Consider the following 18,721-nt stretch of genomic DNA (forward strand, 5'->3'; position numbering starts at 1 on the left):
CCTCAAAAGGGCTGGCAGCATCATCAAGGACCCACACCATCCTGGCCACACACTCATCTCCCCGCTGCCTTCAGGTAGAAGGTACAGGAGGAGCCTGAGGATTGCAACGTCCAGGTTCAGAAACAGCTCCTTCCCCACAGCCATCAGGCTATTAAACTCAACTCAAACAAAACTCTGAACATTAATAGCCCATTATCTGTTTATTTGCATTTCAACTGTTTATTTATTCATGTGTGTATATATTTATATAATGGTATATGGACACACTGATCTGTTCTGTATTCATGCCTACTATGTTCTGTTGTGCTGAAGCAAAGCAAGAATTTCATTGTCCTATCTGGGACACATGACAATAAAGTCTCTTGAATCTTGAATCATGGGTAGCTCGGATTCTACAATTTTAGGTAATCTCTAATCTAGAAGCCCTCTTCTCCCACATACCCACCCCCTCTTTTCTCCCTCTCCTGTGCCTCACCTGAACCACCTATTTCTCTCATTCACCCTCACCTCCTTCTGCTACTTTCCTCCCACTGACCTCACATCCACAACTCTTCAAAGATGCCTCACACCTACTCTTCTAATCTCTGTTTCAAATATCTGCCTGTCACCCCCCCCCCCCCCCCCCCCCCCCACCCCCCACCTGTATCGGCCTATTACCTGCCACGTTTTGTCCTGCCTCTCCCCTTTTCCAGCTTTGACTCCCTCCCAACAATCAGCCTGAAGAAGGGTCTCGAACCGAAACATCACCTAACCATGTTCTCCAGAGATGCTGCCTGACCCGCTGAGTTACTCCAGCACTTTGTGTCCTTTAGTCTATCTTCTGTGTTTACTCAGCTTTAAAACATACTTTCATCTTCCTAACAACCAAGAGGATAGCATAGTCATCGGCAGTCACTCGAAACGGGTATGACTCTCCTCTCATGGAGGACGCCTGTCTGTGACTTTGTTTAATGTTGGGAGACTGGTGCACAGACAGCAACCACATGGTTCTTGACAGATCTGGGTCAGGATCCAGTGTCATGGAGTCCAAGACGACCAGGGACCCTTTTCTACTGCAGCCTTCATCCGCCTTCCCAGCCGTTGTGACGCTCCACTAAAGTCATCCATCGTCCTCTTGTCAGAGACCTCCCCCTCGACCTTACCGCCATGGGTGGCCCTACCAGGAGCATAGCTCCAGACGCCATCGCTCTCAGGATCTCAGGACCACACAAGCTTCTCCACCACGACAAGGTGACAATCCACAGAGAAGCTTCAGGAATATGAGGACTTCCGGCATATCTCCAACGACTCTTACAGACTTCTACAGGTGCATCGTAGAAAGCATAATGTTGGATTGTGTCAGAGCTAAGTTTGGAATAGCTCTGCCCAAGACCGCAAGAAATTGCAGAGAACTGTGCATACAACCAAGTCCGCCACACAGACCAGGCTCCCCATATTGACTCCAGCTACAATTCACACATCTCTCCCAACCTCATCTACTGCAATTAGTGTTCCCCTTTACATTGGTGAGATGAAGCATAGACTAGGAGGCCATTTCAACAAACACTTGTGCTTGGTCCACCAAGGCTTGCTGGATCTCTTGGTTGCGAACCATTTTAACTCCCCTTCCCATTCCCACACTGATCTTTCTGTCCTGGGCCTCCTCCACTGTCAGAGTGAGGTCTCTGCCAATAAAACCTCCCATCACTTTATCCACCTATCATTCACCCGGCTTAGTCCTGCCCCCACCTATCTTCCAGTTCTCGTCCCCACCCCCCGAGCGGAAATGTCACCTCTCCATGTTCTCCAGAGACGCTGCCTGATGCTGAGTTACTCCAGCACATATCTTCACCTGATATTTCACGCTGTTTTTAGTTTAGTTTAGTTTAGTTTAGAGATACAGCGCGGAAACAGGCCCTTTGGCCCTTCGAGACCGCACCGATCATTGCACATTAACACTACCCTACACACACTAGGGACAATTTACACTTATACCAAGCCAATTAACCTGCAAACCTGTACTTCTTTGGAGTGTGGGGGAAACTGCTAATCTTGGAGAATACCCACGTGGGTCACGGGGAGAATGTACAAACTCCGCACAGACAGCACCCGTAGTCAGGATTGAACCCGGATCTCTGGTGCTGTAAGGCAGTAGCTCTACCACTGTGCCACTGTGACAGCCTTTGCACAAAACGTTTTTGTAGTGCCATACATCATTAATAAACATGGCAGGTGCTGCTGAAGCCCCACGCAAGCTTCCTGCAGCAGATGGACATTGCCACACAGCTACAGTCTCATTATGCAGCCCTTTAACACATACACACCACACCTGCACCACTGCTCCAGGCATTGAAGAGTGCTGTTTGCTTGCAGGTGGCTGCACCCGCGATTCCCCAGGGCAGGGACTATGTTCCCAGGATCAGTGAGAAGCATCTGACAGGCTGTGGGATCAGGGCTGATGTCACCTGTTTAAAGTGATATCCTGGCTTCTTGGAGGGCTGCCGGCAGGTGGCGGTGACTGAAGGTCATGACGCCTCTGTGAACAGTCACACCCTCTCCAGGGTGGTTTGAGGCAAGATTATGATCTCGCAGCTGATCGTGGTGAAACCTGCCAATTTAAAACTCATTAAATCTACAGATCTCTGTCCTCCATCTCCAGTGATAACACCTTTCTCTAGCACTGACTCACCCTGTCACTGCCACACACACAAGCTGTGCCTGCCTCTGTTACCCTTAGAGATATAGTTCTTCCTCCTTGCCATACCTCTTCTGCTCTTCATGTCCCTCGTCCTCAAGTCTTGCTTAATCTCTCTTTAATCCAAATTTAATTTGAACAGTTCATTTATTCAGTGGAACCACTAACTGGGGATGCTTATGCTGTTTTATTATAGATTCATGAAGTGCTAGATTGTGACATTATGAAACTTTTTCTCGGGCTGTCTCGTAGATGTGAGGTCATGGCTTGTAATTAGTGCACTCGAATATCTTACTCGAGTCATATTTAATTTAAGTGTAGGAAGGAATTGCAGATGCTGGTTTAAACCAAAGATAGACACAAAATGCTGGAGTAACTCAGCAGGACAGGCAACATCTCTGCATAGAAGGAATGGGTGACGTTTTGGGTGGAGACCCATCTTAAGACTTTATTTGGAAACACTTGGATCCAAATCTTAACCATATAGACATAGAAAATAGGTGCAGGAGGAGGCCATTCAACCCTTTGAGCCAGCACCGCCATTCATTTTGATCATGGCTGATCGTCCCCAATCAATAACCCGTGCCTGCCTTCTCCCCATATCCCTTGATTCCACTAGCCCCTAGAGCTCTATCTAACTCCCTCGTAAATCCATCCAGTGATTTGGCCTCCACTGCCCTCTGTGGCATGGAATTCCACAAATTCACAACTCGCTGGGTGAAAAAGTTTTTTTCTCACCTCAGTCTTAAATGACCTCCCCTTTATTCTAATACTGTGGCCCCTGGTTCTGGACTCGCCCAACATTGAGAAATGTTTTCCTGCATCTAGCTTGTCCAGTCCTTTTATAATTTTATATGTTTCTATAAGATACCCCCTCATCCTTCTAAAGTCCAGTGAATACAAGCCTAGTCTTTTCAATCTTTCCTCATATGACAGTCCCGCCATCCCAGGGATCAATCCCAGGAACAGGAACAGGGCCAGGACCAAGCTCGGCCAGCAACCGAGCGAGGAGAGATATACATATATTGTATATTGTATATACATATATATATATTACTGTTCCATTATTCTATGTTCGCTCTTCTAGGGAGATGCTAACTGCATTTCGTTGTCTCTGTACTGTACACTGCACAATGACAATAAAGTTTGAATCTGAATCTGAATCTGAATCTGAGACATCGGTGAGCAAGAGGGACATGGGGGTGAATGAGGGAGGTCGGGGAGATTGGGGGAGAGTAGGGGGAGATTGGAGAGCCATCGCCCGTGTGAGTTCCGGCTGTGGGTGGTGAACACGCAATCGAGAACGAGGAGAGCGAGTGATGGCGCCAAGATCTAAGAGGGATGGGGGGAGGGGGGAGGTGGGGGGAAGGGGGGGAGACTATATTGAATAATCTTGTAGGTTTATCTGTATGGACTCAGTGGGCCGAAGGTCCTGTTTCTGCTCTGTATCTTTAAACTAAATTAAACTAACAAAGGGACGTTTCTGGTCGAGACCCTTCTTCAGACTGACATACAAAACTGGAGTAACTCAGACTGAAATGTGTAACAGGCTGCTGTGTTAGTCATGATTGTACTCTCAGCCAATTCTTGTCAGGCTACGGAGCATACAGAACATACTGCTCGGCTCCGGATACAGGCTTAGTGTGATTGGCCTTGGAACGTTGGAATGTTAGTGAAATACAGTTCTTCTGTGAGTGAGCAGTTACTGTTCTCTTCAATAATGTAGTTCAAACTCTGGCAGATGTGACTATTGCTTGTCACACTAGTTCTGGTGTCAGATGAGTATATTTTCCCAAACATAAAAATGAGCAACTGGAGTAGGTGGCATTGGGCAAACACAGCTTCATCTTGCCTCTGGTAAACTTGTACCCTCTTGCATATGAAGAATCTATCTATTTCTGCCTCAAAAATATATAAAACTCTCCTTCCACCATCTTTTGAGAAAGTGAGTTCCATGAACTCTCACAGCCCACTGAAAAAAAAGATGTTATCTCATCTCTGTCTAACCTTTATCATCTGTGCGCAAACCTTCATTTTAAATCAGAGAGCCCTGGTTCTGGATGCTACTGCATCGAGAAGTACCTTCTCCACATCCACCCATGACCCGAAACGTCACCCATTCCTTCTCCGACATTGCTGAGTTACTCCAGCATTCTGTGTCTAAATCCCAAGATCACTCAGCATCTTGTATGATTCAGTCAATTCCTTCTCCCTCCCAGCGAGCAGCGGGCTGGGACACTCCCACTGAGAACAGCGGGGAACACGGTGTGGGGAGACAAAGAATGGATGAGCACTTTGTGTAACTTTGTCGGCATCTTTGCGGTGACTCTTTTGTTTACTTTGTATGCAAAGATAACGAATTTCACTGCACCTAGCCAGGTACAGGTGACAATAAAGGTGACATATATCATCATCATCACTCTTCTTGGGTGAATACAAGCCTAGGCTGTTCAACCTCCTATGGCAGCCTGATCATTCTAGTCATCAGCCCAGTTACCTTTCTCTGAGTGGCTTCCTAAGTTTTTACACCCTTCCTTAAAAGGAGCAATGCTGCAAACTATATTCCAGATTTGGTGTCCTTATGTGCTATGTACAACTTAGCCTCTTTTGTGCCATCAACAAATTTAACAGCCATATGTTCAGTGCCTTCATCCAAGTGCATTGAAGTGTTAGTTGTAAAGGTTGAGGCCGCAGCCACGCATTACATTTGCCAAGCAGCAAAGGGCACATGTACGCCTACTCTCTGTTTCCTAACAGCCAGTCAGTTTCCTATATACGCCAATGTACAAGAACTGAGAAACAGTGCGAGCAAAAATGCATTGCATTCCTGCCCAAATGTTGACAGACAATGTCAGTGACTGGCACTGATACCCATAAATGCGCCCAATGTAATATATCAACCATAATATGTTTTACTGCCATTAATCCACGAGTGTTCACATTCCATCCAGGCCACTCTGTGTTGCCAAACTATTTTTAAAGATTGTCTTTTTTTCCATCCACCCAGGATCTCTATGTGCAATACCTGACAGATGTGTTTTAAAGTCATTCCTGTAGAGATAATGTCAGGCACATCATCCATTTTCATTTGGATAATGTCACTGCCCCTTTAATAATACATCATTTTGCTATGATTGGCTGAAGTCCAGAGAGAAGGATAGAATAGTAAGATTAAACGAGAACTTACCAGTTTGAAGTTTGATCTTTATTTTATGAGGAGTTACGTCGAGGGATTACGTGAAGACCCCGCCAGCACGCACGCATTCTTCAAAGCAGCGGTATGGAATCACAGTAATAGTAGTTGAAATAAACATAGTAAGATTAGAAGAACTAGGATACTAGTTGTCCTTTATAAGAGGGTGGGCGTGGAGGGCCCGTAATCCCTCGACGTAACTCCTCATAAAATAAAGATTAAACTTCAAACTGGTAAGTTCTCGTTTAATCTTACTATTTTACTTCAGAGTCACGTGAGTGACTAAGCGAAGATTTTAAAGATGTGTGATTTCATGCCGTGGAACAAATCCATGCTTCACTCATTGCTGAAGTCATTCAAGGGAGGAAGTATGTTATCGTATTCAGACATGAATCAAATTCAAACAATAACAATTTATTTTAACAAAATAATGCTCCCTTGAGCTAAACATATTACAGAATTCAAACTTGATTCTGCAACACCGCAGGTTTGGTTGTTGGCTTATTATAAAGAATTGGAACGTCTTCTCCCTAGACCATCCTGCTGTTGCCATAGGCACTTCCATGTCTCTAGCTGCCGATGTTGCTGCTGCCCTTGTGGAATGAGATTAAAAATGTCAGTATCCACCCCAGCAGCTCCCAAACCTGTCTGAGCCATCAAGAGATGGTCTGTGCTGATACCCGGCCATTGGGCTGTTTATAGCTGACCCATAGTGCCAATTTACTACCTCTTAAAGTTTTAGTAGTCTTAAGGTATAGTAGAAGGTGTGTCATTACACACAGTCGGGTGTCAGATGGGTATGCCTGGAATTCCAAAATTTATTCTGATGTTCTTGGTCTATCTTGTTTAACCAATTCCAAGATGCGAAAGTTATCTTATCTGGAGATGCCATTATATTTTCCAGTCTCAGTTTATGTAGAGACTGGACCCTTTGAGCTGAGACCAGTGCCATCAGCATACTGTTCTTAATGTGAGCTTTTCCAGGGACAGGGACATTGCTGGTGACCAACCCCTTAGCAATGTTAGTACAACACTGACGCCCCAGATCTGGGAGTACCTCGCTCTAGGAGGGTTAGTGTTGTAAATAACCCTCATAAGTTTGGCAACTAGAGGGTGAGATCCCATGGAGAGTTGTCGTGGTGCCTGTCTCCAGTAAGCTGACAGGGCACTCCTAGCGCAATTGATAGCGCTGCAGCTCAGTCCTTCATCTACATGAAGATTGGACAGGAATTTCCAGGACGTTGGTGATTGTAGCTGTATTATACGCTACACCAGTCCTTGAGCAATACGACTCCCATTCCTATGCTGGAGAGGTACTGCTTTTTGTTGATTCTTGATAAGCCGCCGTGATCATGTTCATGGTCCTGTCCCCCAGCCCAGATCTAGCATGATGGACTTATGGTTCAGAAACAATGTCAAGGACCACAGGGACCCATGGCTGAGTAGGCCAATCAGGTACTTCCAAGACTTCCCTGATGCTGAGACCATATGTATTTTGCATAGGACCCGACTGATGAGGCAGGAGGGGAAAAAAGCATAGTAAACAATTTCCCCCAATTCAGCGAGAAGCATCCATTGCTACTACCCCAGGTCTGGTTCCCAAGCGACATATGTTGGTAACTGGTGATTGAGTCTAGATGCAAATAGATCGATATTTGGTGTCCATATCGTATAGTAATATCAGCAAATATTTTTGTGGTCCATCAGCCATCCGGTGCTGTCATTAAATGTTCATGACCTGGTGTCTGCCACGGTATTGAGCTTACCTGGTAGGTAAGTTGCTGATTGCCAAATATGTATGTTAACACACCATTGCCAGATTGTATTGGCCAGATTGACACATGATATCGATTTTATTCCACCCATATGATTAATATATGCCACCACTGTGGTATTATCAATTTGTAGGCGGACATGCAGATGGTGCATTGTGAACAGTAGGCTTTTAGCCCATGAAACACACCCAACATCTCTAAATAATTTATCCCCAGTGTTTTTAGTAATGATGATTCCTAATGTTCCATCTACCACCAGTTCTGGATATAGTGTTAGTAGCTCCCCAGCCATGAGCGCTGACCTCCTTTTGTAATGTGAATGATGGTTACTAATAATGATTGGGCTGGAGCTATGCCAAATATTTCCCTTCCACCATTGTAACTCCGAAATTGCTTTGGCTGGTAATTGCATAGGTCGATCAAAATGACCTGCAAGGTGTTTTAGCGCTTGCATTTTTGCCCTTTTTGAGCTTTAATAATGCAAGGTCCAAACTGAGTAGCTGGAAATGCTGCTACTAGTTTCCCAATTACTCTTGCCACCTGTCGAATAGATGGTTTATTTTGTAACAATTAATTTTGTTGTAGGCTTCCACCTGGTCTGCTGCTTTACTCTTTGGCAATGTTACAGATGTGGATAATGTTAATTGTGAATCCCAGATAGTCCATATTGTGGATGGTGTCAATTTAGATTTATCTGGATGGATGATGGACCCCAGAATTTCAAACCAATGTTTGGTAGCTAAAACTGCTGATTTAGCTAGTTCCAGGGTTTTCCCCACAATTGATATATCATCAAGATATGCCATGACAATATGTTTTGTTTCCTAAGTATTGCCAAGGCCAGTTTTAATATTTTGGTGAACAGCCTTGGGGCTGAAGTTTAACCCATTAGGCAACGCTATATACTGCCATAGTTGCCCCATCCAGTTAAATTTTATGTATAGACAATGATCCCTAGTATGGGTACTGAATAGTATGCATCTTTTGGATCAATGCATGCCATGAAGTATCCCTCTGAAACTAATTGTTTGGCAGTAACAATGTTTCCACAGTGGTAATAACCTCCATGCCTCCCAACACAAGTGTAACATTCCCCCTGTTAGTACAGGTCCTACACCTTTTGTGTTCTGGAAGGAACCAGATCCCCCTACCTCCCTGGTTGCCGGTGGTACGTTCCCTTCTTCAGCTTCTGCCTCTTCTGCGGAAGAGGCGCCGGAGTGCGGGGTTGGCACGTTTTCCATGAGGGTCGCTCTGGGCCTTGGCCTAAAAGGGACCTTTGTGGTTGCTGCGCGGCCCTCATGCTTTCACCAGCGTCCTGGTGTTGATGCCTGCTGGTGGATGCATAGGGGTGCTGCCGTCTGAGGTGGTGGTCTGCCCGTTGCTGATGATGCCCTCATGAGACCGACGGCTTTAAACTCTTCGTCGAGCTCTTTTACTTGTTTAGATAAGTTTCCCCTCCAAACAGCAGTATCTGCGGTTGTGTTGTAGCTGTTTCGCACAACCCTGCAAATTTGGGGTTTAGTGCAGGTTTACTGCGCTCTCGCAAGCAATTGATTTCATAGTGGGTATTGCACTCATGTGACTCCGAAGTAAAATAGTATATTGAAGGGAAAAATATCTTTTTTCCAGATACCTTGTGTATAAATACACTGCTGATACCATGGTTTTGTCAATTTAGTTTAGTATTGTCTCGTGTACAGTGAAAAGTTTGTGTAGGTGCTATCCAGTCAGCGGAAAGACAAAGGGTGGTGGGTGTATGGAACAAGCTGCCAGAGGAGGTAGTTGAGGCTGGGACTATCCCATTGTTTAAGAAACAGTTAGACAGGTGCATGGATAGGACAGGTTTGGAGGGATATGGACCAAGCGCAGGCAGGTGGGAATAGTGTAGCTGGGACATTGTTGGCCGGTATGGGCGAGTTGGACCAAAGGGCCTGTTTCCACGCTGTATCACTCTATGACTCTACGACACGATTACAATCGACCCATTTACAGTGTATAGATACATGGTAAGGGAATAACGTTTGGTGTAAGGTAAAGCCAGTAAAGTCCGATCAAAGATAGTTCCACAGGGTCACCAATGAGGTGGATGGTAGTTCAGGACTGCTCTCTGGTTGGGTTAGGATGATTCAGTTGCCGGGACTGGGAAGGAACTGTCCCTGAATCTGGAGATGTGCTTTTTCACACTTCTGTACCTTTTGCTCGATAGGAGAGGGGAGAAGAGGGAATGGCCAAGGTGCGACTAGTCCTTGATTATGCTGCTGGCCTTGCTGAGGCAGTGTGAGATGTAAATGGAGAAAATTGTGAAATTATGTGAAATTGTAGAGAGCAATTAAAAATTAAAAATCACTGTTGGTATCGCAGAGATTATGGATGGGAAAGATTTAGAGGAATATGGGCCAAATGCAGACAGATGGGACTAGTGCAGTACCAGTAGTACCAGTATCTAGATGGAAGAGGGGGAGGTGCATACCAGCCTGTGTCTGAGAGAAGCTAACACATATCCCTACTGTAAATGTACTATGAAAGCTCACCAGACTCTAACACACAAAGCAGGGATTGCACAATGTATGGAATCATTCACATAGTCATCATTGTTGACACTTTGCACAATACCCAGGTATGATTCTTTTCACAGACAGTAACTATATAAAAATCAGATTGTAATCAAGTATTGTGTTTCCTCTGACTGGTTAGCATGCAACAAAAGCTTTTCACTGTACCTCCGTATATGTCACAATAAAATAAGCGGCGCTAAACATTAGTTTAAAATTAATTCAATGTATTTTGTGGATTCAGCTTTTTTTTTATGATCTTCTCGGATACCTTTGAGTCAAAAGATTTTATACTGTTTAATATTGCCGTAGTAACCTCCTGAACATCTCTAGATGCTATTTCTTACATTATCTATTGTTTTCAAATGGTCTAAAGAAATATACACTTAACATGTACTGAATATGATCTTAGCTTCTCAATAAGATTGATATCTGATTGTCTTGTTTATAAAATATTTAATGGTTGATGGAATATTTCCATAAGTAGAATGCCTTGAAGGAATTCACAGCTTTGTTAATTAATTAGTCTGTGGAATTCTCTGCCTCAGAGGGAGGCAGGTTCTCTGGATGCTTTCAAGAGAGAGCTAGATAGGGCTCTTAAAAATAGTGGAGTCAGGGGATATGGGGAGAAGGCAGGAACAGGGTACTGACTGGGGATGATCAGCCATGATCACATTGAATGGCGACGCGGTCTCCGGTGAGGAAGAGCCGATCCTGGACTGACTCTGGACTCTGGTCCTGACCACGGGGGGGAAATGGAGGAGGACTGGCCAAATGTTGTGCCTTCCACCACAGTGATGAATGCTGTGGTGGATGTTTGTGTTACAGTTTTATTGGAGGACTTAAGGGCAAGACTGCTTTATCAAAGGGAGCTGAGGGAATGCTCTGTGTTCTGTTTCACAGAGACATGGCTCACCCCCAGCTCCCCAGACTCAGCGGTCCAGCCTGAAGGGTTCTCCATCCACCGCATGGACCGTACCCTGGCATCTGGGAAAGGGAGAGGAGGGGGCGTCTGCCTCATGGTCAACTCTGCGTGGTGTTCCGACGTGGCAGTCCTGTCCAACTCATGCTCTCCACACCTCGAACATCTGGCGGTGAAGTGCCGTCCCTTCTACCTCCCGAGAGAATTCACCTCCGTTATCCTGACCGCGGTCTACATCCCACCCCAGGCAGACGTCCGTCTGGCACTGGAGGAGCTGCAGGCCGTGGTCAACAAACACCAGACGTCTTACCCCGAGGCATTTACCACCATTGCTGGGGACTTCAATAAGGCGAACCTCAAGAAATCACTCCCCAACTTCCACCAACATGTCTCCTGCTGCACCAGAGGACCAAACACCCTCGACCACTGCTACACCACCATCAAGAATGCCTATCGTTCTATCCCTCGCCCTCACTTCGGTAAATCCGACCATACCGCGGTGCTGCTTCTTCCTGCCTACAAGCAGCAATTAAAGAGCGCACCCCCAGAAGTGAGGACAGCACAGAGCTGGTCGGGGGGGGCAGAAGAACAACTCCAGGACTGTTTGGAGTCTGTAGACTGGGCAATGTTCAAGGACTCGGCAACGGACTTGAACGAATACGCCACAGTCGTTACAGACTTCATAAAGAAATGTGTGGAGGACTGCATCCCTACAAAAACCTTCCGAGTGTTTCCCAATCAGAAACCTTGGATGAACTTTGAGATCCGCACTCTCCTGAAGTCCAGACACAGGGCATTCACCTCCGATGATACAGTGGCCTACATGAAGACCAGATACGACCTTGGTAAGGCCATCAGAAAGGCCAAAAGGGACTTCTGCTCCAAACTGGAGGACGAGACAGATGTTCGGCAGCTGTGGCAGGGTCTGAATGCAATCACCTCCTACAAGGCAAAACCAGGAGGCAGCTCGAATGCCGGTGTAACATCACTCCCTGACGAGCTCAATGCATTTTACGCACGCTTTGACAGGGAGAATACTGATGTGCCTTCCCGATCCCCCATTCGCTGCGATGGCATTTCAGTCTCAGTCACAGAGGCCGATGTCAGGAAATCCTTCAGAGGGGTGAACCCCCGAAAAGCACCTGGTCCTGATGGTATACCCGGCCGTGTTCTAAAAACCTGTGCGGACCAACTGGCGGGAGTTTTTACGGACATTTTCAATCTCTCACTTCTGAGGTCTGAGGTCCCCACCTGCTTTAAAAGGGCATCAATTATACCGGTGCCCAAGAAGAGTAAGGTGACATGCCTCAATGACTATCGACCAGTGGCACTAACGGCGGTGGTGATGAAGTGCTTTGAGAGGTTGATCATGGAGCAAATCAACTCCTACATCGACAAAAACCTGGACCCACTGCAGTTCGCGTACCGCCACAACAGATCAACGGTGGATGCGATCTCGCTGGCCCTCCACTCCGCACTGGACCACTTGGACAACAAAAACTCATATGTCAGGCTGTTATTCATTGATTACAGCTCGGCATTTAACACAATCATCCCCTCCAAACTGGTTACCAAACTCGCAGAACTGGGTCTCTGCGCATCCCTCTGCAACTGGATCCTCGACTTCCTCGTCCACAGACCACAGTCTGTTCGTATTGGTGGAAATGTGTCAGCCTCAATAACAATCAGCACGGGAGCACCTCAAGGCTGCGTGCTCAGCCCCCTGCTGTACTCACTCTATACCCATGACTGCGTAGCGAACCACAGTGCGAACTCCATCATCAAGTTCGCTGACGACACCACTATTGTGGGGCGTATCACTGATGGGGATGAGTCAGAGTACAGAAGAGAGATCGAGCAACTGTCCATATGGTGCCAGCGCAATAACCTGGCCCTCAACACCAGCAAAACCAAGGAACTGATTGTGGACTTTGGAAGGAGTAGGAGGGGGACCCACAGCCCCATTTATATCAACGGGTCGATGGTTGAAAGGGTCAAGAGCTTCAAATTCCTGGGCGTGCACATCTCTGAAGATCTTTCCTGGTCCGAGAACACTAATGCAATCATCAAAAAAGCACATCAGCGCCTCTACTTCCTGAGAAGATTACGGAGAGTCGGATTGTCAAGGAAGACTCTCTCTAATTTCTACAGGTGCACAGTCGAGAGCATGCTGACCGGTTGCATCGTGGCTTGGTTCGGCAATTTGAGCGCCCTGGAAAGGAAAAGACTACAAAAAGTAGTAAACACTGCCCAGTCCATCATCGGCTCTGACCTTCCTTCCATCGAGGGGATCTATCGCAGTCGCTGCCTCAAAAAGGCTGGCAGTATCATGAAAGACCCACACCATCCGGGCCACACACTCATCTCCCTGCTACCTTCAGGTAGAAGGTACAGGAGCCTGAAGACTGCAACAACCAGGTTCAGGAATAGTTACTTCCCCTCAGCCATCAGGCTATTAAACCTGGCTCGGACAAAACTCTGATTATTACCAACCACTTTCTGCTATTTGCACTATCAGTTTATTTATTCATGTGTGTATATATTTATATCATGGTATATGGACACATTTATCTGTTTTGTAGTAAATGCCTACTATTTTCTGTGTGCTTAAGCAAAGCAAGAATTTCATTGTCCTATACAGGGACACATGACAATAAACTAACTTGAACTTGACTTGAACTTGTGGTTGTGTGTTCTTTATTATTGTATGCTGCAGACAACCCAAATTTCCACCAGCCTGGCTGTGTGGCAATAAATTATATCTAATCTATCTAATCTAATCTACTCCTACACCTATTGTCTATTGTCTATTGTCTATAATTCATATTTTATGGTACCACATTTATTGGATGTGCTGGTGCGAATGTGCCCAGAAAGATTTTGTTCCACTATGCTAACATTTTTTCGAGATACAGCACGGAAACAGACCCTTCAGCCCTACGAGTCCACACCGACCAGCAATCACCCCTTACGCTTGCACTATCTTACACACACTGGGGACAATTTACAATTTTACCAAGCCAATTAACCTACAAATCTGTACGTCTTTGGAGTGTGAGAAAACCCACGCAGGTCACGGGGAGGACCTACCAACTCCGTACAGAGAGCAGCAGTAGTTAGGATCGAACCCGGGTCTCTGGCGCTTGGCAGCAACTCTATCTCTGCGCCACCGTGCCACCTCTGTGTTAATGTTCAAAACATGTGAAAGCAACCGGTCAGAAGTGGAAAGTTGGTCTTGTTTTCACTAATATAACCCTGGAGATGGTGGAAAAGCTTAAGATAATTGGTATTGACGAGAAGATCATGTAGATCCCAGAGAACACATGTGTAAATAAATGCATAAGTACTGCCACAGATGTGCGAATGTAATTAAACACTTATTTTACATTTTCCTTCATAGCAACTTCAGTAAAAATGTAGTTTTCAGATGTTCAAATACTTTCATTCCACCCACCCAATGCTTTCTAAATCTCACTGGTCAAATTTGAAGTTCGATCCAATGTAAAAAAAGTATTATATTGAATGCCCACATCAAGTTAATGGGCTAACCAGTGAAAGATAGGGTCTTTAAATTAGAACATTTTAATTTAATTAATATTTAATTTAATTTAATTTTAGCCCCAAAATGGTGCAGTGGCAAATGTTCCTCCAGAGGACATTTTTTTCTGCAAACATTTGCTGATGTTTCATCAGGTAGGACCCAGTCCAGTGGAAGGGCTTATGCTGGCAGCAGCAGCTACTCTGGTGCATTTGCTGTCAGCTACCAATGCCAGTACACTCCCCACGGCAGCACAGATTTCACAACCAGCTCATATCTCAGGCTGGCAAATCTGCCTGCCCAGCGTGGCGAGCAGAGCGTTTTATTTGATTTAATTCAGGTTTAAATGTAGATGATACTCCCTTAGAATGTGTAAGCATTATTCAATGTCTATAAGATCGTAAGATCATACTGTAAGTGATGGGAGCAGAATTAGGCCATTCGGCTCATCAAGTCTCTCAACCCCATTCACTTGCCTTCTCCCCTTAATCCCTGATACCTGTACTGTTCGGGCAGACAGGGACTGCAGAGAGAGTGACAGCAGTTGGTACAACTCTGGTCACATCAAAGTGAAGGAGCGTGCGTGTGTGGCCCGGACATTGATCTGATGGCTGTGGGTCTCCGCTTACGCTGTGCGCCCTAGGGATTCTCACACGCCGCTGTGATGGCTGTTTATGTTTAATCTTTATGTAGTTTTGTATCTTGTTGCTTTTTTGGTATGACTGTATGGAAAATCAAATTTCACTGTACCTCGGTACACGTGACAATAAATGACCACTGAACCATTGATTAATCAAGAATCTATCTATCTCTGCCTTAAAAAATATTCATTGCCTTTACCTTCACAGCCTTCTGTGGCGATGAATTCCACAGATTCACCACCCTCTGACTAAAGAAATACATCCTCATCTTCTCCCTAAAGGAACGTCCTTTTATTCTGAGGCTGTGACCTCTAGTCCTAGACTCTCCCACTAGTGGAAACATCCTCTCAACATCCACTCTATCCAGGCCATTCACTATTCGGAAAGTAATGTTTTAACCTTCAAGCATTTCGTTTTCTTTGGAATGTTTGAAGAGTCACAAGATGTTGACAAGCACCCAATTTAGAACACAGTTCTGACAGTCGGTGACCTGAATATAGGTCCACACTGGCGGTCTGAGGCATTTTGTGAGTGCAGCCAGCTACCGGTTACCATCTGTGCTGGAGTCTCAATCACAGTGGTAGAAACAGTATGGACCAAAGACATGTCGCAGGCCATCACAGAGCTGCTCAAAGTACTTGCAGCTATTGTGTATTTGTGGCAGAGATCTTTGCTTAGAAACGGGACGATTTGGACTGGTAGTGGGGCAACAAATACCCAGCCATCTGCTTTGCCTGAGACCAAAGTGCTTGGGTTTAATGGACTGGGCACTGCACATTTGTGGAAGGCAGGACTGGGTCAGGGGTGAGGTGGAGTTTGGGGGGGTTAGGGTAGAGTGCAAAGAAAGATCAACGAGTTGCAAGTAGAAGAGCTGGCATCGAGGGGACCAGTCATCAGGTCAGTGGATTAGAGATAGTCAGTTGAGCAGTCTGAAGAAGTCTCAACCCAAAATGTTACGCATTCCTTCTCTCCAGAGATTTCAGTTTAGAGATACAGCGCGGAAACAGGCCCTTCAGCTGACCAAGACCGCACCGACCAGTGATCCCTGCACATTAACACTATCCTACACACACTAGGGACAATTTACACTTATACCATGTATACAAACCCAAGCCAATTAACCTGCAAACTTGTACGTCTTTGGAGTGTGGGAGGAAACCGAAGATCACGGAGAAAACCCACGCAGTCACGGGGAGAACGTACAAACTCCATACAGTCAGCACCTGTTGTCAGGATCGACACAGGGCTTCAGCATGTAAGGCAGCAACTCTACCGCTGCACCACAGTGCTGCCGATGCTGCCTGTCCCGCTGAGTTATTCCAGCATTTTGTGTCTACAGTTGAACAGTCAGTCAGTCAGGGAGGCTCAAGAGTGATGTTTGTTGTTTGTAAGATGTAGGGAAGTGGCAGAATTATGTGCGGTGGGGGAGGGGGGGATGAGTACCAGGGTCAGGAGATCATGAGGACATTGGATGTTGAGGAGAGATGAGGATGGGTAGTACTGAGTGTGGGGCAGACACCACAAAGATTCATTGCCACAGGGGGCTCTATTGTGGAATTCATTGCCACAGACAACTATGGAGGCCACGTCTTTTGTATTTTTAAAGTGGAAGTTGACAGGTATTTTATTTGTAAAGGGCCTGTCCCACTTTAACGACCAAATTCATGACCTTTTTTACTCGTGGACATTTTTGATCCGGCTAGAAAAACGCCCCGACCTACTTGATGCCACGAGTACCTACGACTAGCATCACGACCTACCTACGACCTACCTACGACCTCCTACGACCTTGTGACAACCATGCTGCTAGTATGAGTCAAGGCCAAACTCATCAGTGGTCGTGAATTAGGTGGTGAAAGTGGGACAGGCCCTTTAGGGTGTCAAAGGTTATGGGGTGACAGCAGGAGAATGGGGTTGAGAGGGAAAAGTAGGTCAGCCACGATTAAATGGCAGAGTAGACTTGATGGGCAGAATGGCCTCATTCTGCTCCCATGACATGAAGATTTAGGTATTTGGCTTAAGGTAAGACACAAAAAGCTGGAGTAAGCTGTTGAGAAGACCAGATTGTCCTTGCAGGCCCAAGATAGCTTGGCTCAAGATCCCCTGAATAAAGTGGTCCTGCAGAAATCTACCCTACCACAAATCCCAAGGCAGAACTCACATCAGGTTCACAAGATTAACTTACACTGCAATTGCCTTGGCAAATTTCCTGAATGAAATGACAAAACCAAAAGCTAATTGCATTTCACTCAAGCTTGAGATAGGGGATGATAGGGGGAGCAATCTACTTCCAATTACACTGTGCTGAACAGTGTCAAACTATTGAATTTCAAAACACAAATATTTTAAACCCAAGGGATTGTCCCAGTGGTTGAATGAAATACTTCAGGTTCGCATATAATCATTAATTAAATTAATTCTTGTTTGAATATTTTCAAAATTTTGCTCCGTATACACACAATGAGAGTAGGTTTATTTGTATAGCTAGTTTTTAAAAATCCTCTTTCTTGCAGTCATAGGTAGTCTATCTAGTAGTGAATTAATTGGATAGTGTTCATTCAATATCAGAAAGTGGGATGTGATGTACAATTGTACTGTTATATCAAATACATTTCCTTTCCCTTGCCCATCTTTCATCTCTAGTTTAATTTAGAGATACAGCGCGGAAACAGGCCCTTCGGCCCACCGAGTCTGCACCGACCAGGATCCCTGCACATTAACACTATCCTACACACACGAGGGACGATTTCACCGAAAACAAGTATACAAACCCAAGTCAATTAACCTACAAATGTGTACCTTTGGAGTGTGGGAGGAAACCGAAGATCTTGGAGAAAACCCACGCGGTTACGGGGAGAACGTACAAACTCCTTACAGACAGCACCAATAGTCGGGGATTGAACCTGGGTCTCCGGCGCTGCAAGCGCTGTAAAGGGCCTGTCCCACTTTCACGACCTAATTCGTGACCTCTGACGAGTTTGCCCTTGACTCATACTCGCAGCATGGTCGTCACGAGGTCGTAGGAGGTTGTAGGAGGTCATAGGAGGCCGTAGGTAGGTCGTAGCCGGCCGTGATGATGGTCGTAGGTACGTGTGGCATCAAGTAGGTCGGGGCGTTTTTCTAGCCTGATGAAAAATGTCCATGAGTAAAAAAGGTTGTGAATTAGGTCATGAAAGTGGGACAGGCCCTTAAGGCAGCAACTCTACCGCTGCACCACCGTGCTGCCCCAAACCTCCACTATAGCTCGAGCTAGAGCTCCATCTCTTAGCTTTTTCACACAGAGAATTGTGAGTCTGTGAAATTCTCTGCTTCAGAGGGTGGTGGAGACTGGTTCTCTGGATGCTTTCAAGAGAGAGTTAGGTAGAGCTCTTAGGGATAGCAGAGTTAAGGGATATGGAGAGAAGGCAGGAGCAGGGTACTGATTGT

The 18,721-nt window shown here is 45.7% G+C and overlaps 1 long non-coding RNA gene across 1 annotated transcript; it reads left to right on the forward strand.

Moving 5' to 3' along the window:
- The first annotated feature begins 1,524 nt into the window (after nt 1-1,524).
- LOC116980089 lies at nt 1,525-10,787 on the forward strand. Its single transcript, XR_004413859.1, has 3 exons — nt 1,525-1,660; nt 5,865-5,870; nt 10,775-10,787. It is a non-coding gene; the product is annotated as an uncharacterized LOC116980089 (long non-coding RNA).
- The last annotated feature ends 7,934 nt before the right edge of the window (nt 10,788-18,721 follow it).

This window comes from Amblyraja radiata, chromosome 13, assembly GCF_010909765.2.
Source record: "Amblyraja radiata isolate CabotCenter1 chromosome 13, sAmbRad1.1.pri, whole genome shotgun sequence".
NCBI classification, from domain to species: Eukaryota; Metazoa; Chordata; class Chondrichthyes; order Rajiformes; family Rajidae; genus Amblyraja; species Amblyraja radiata.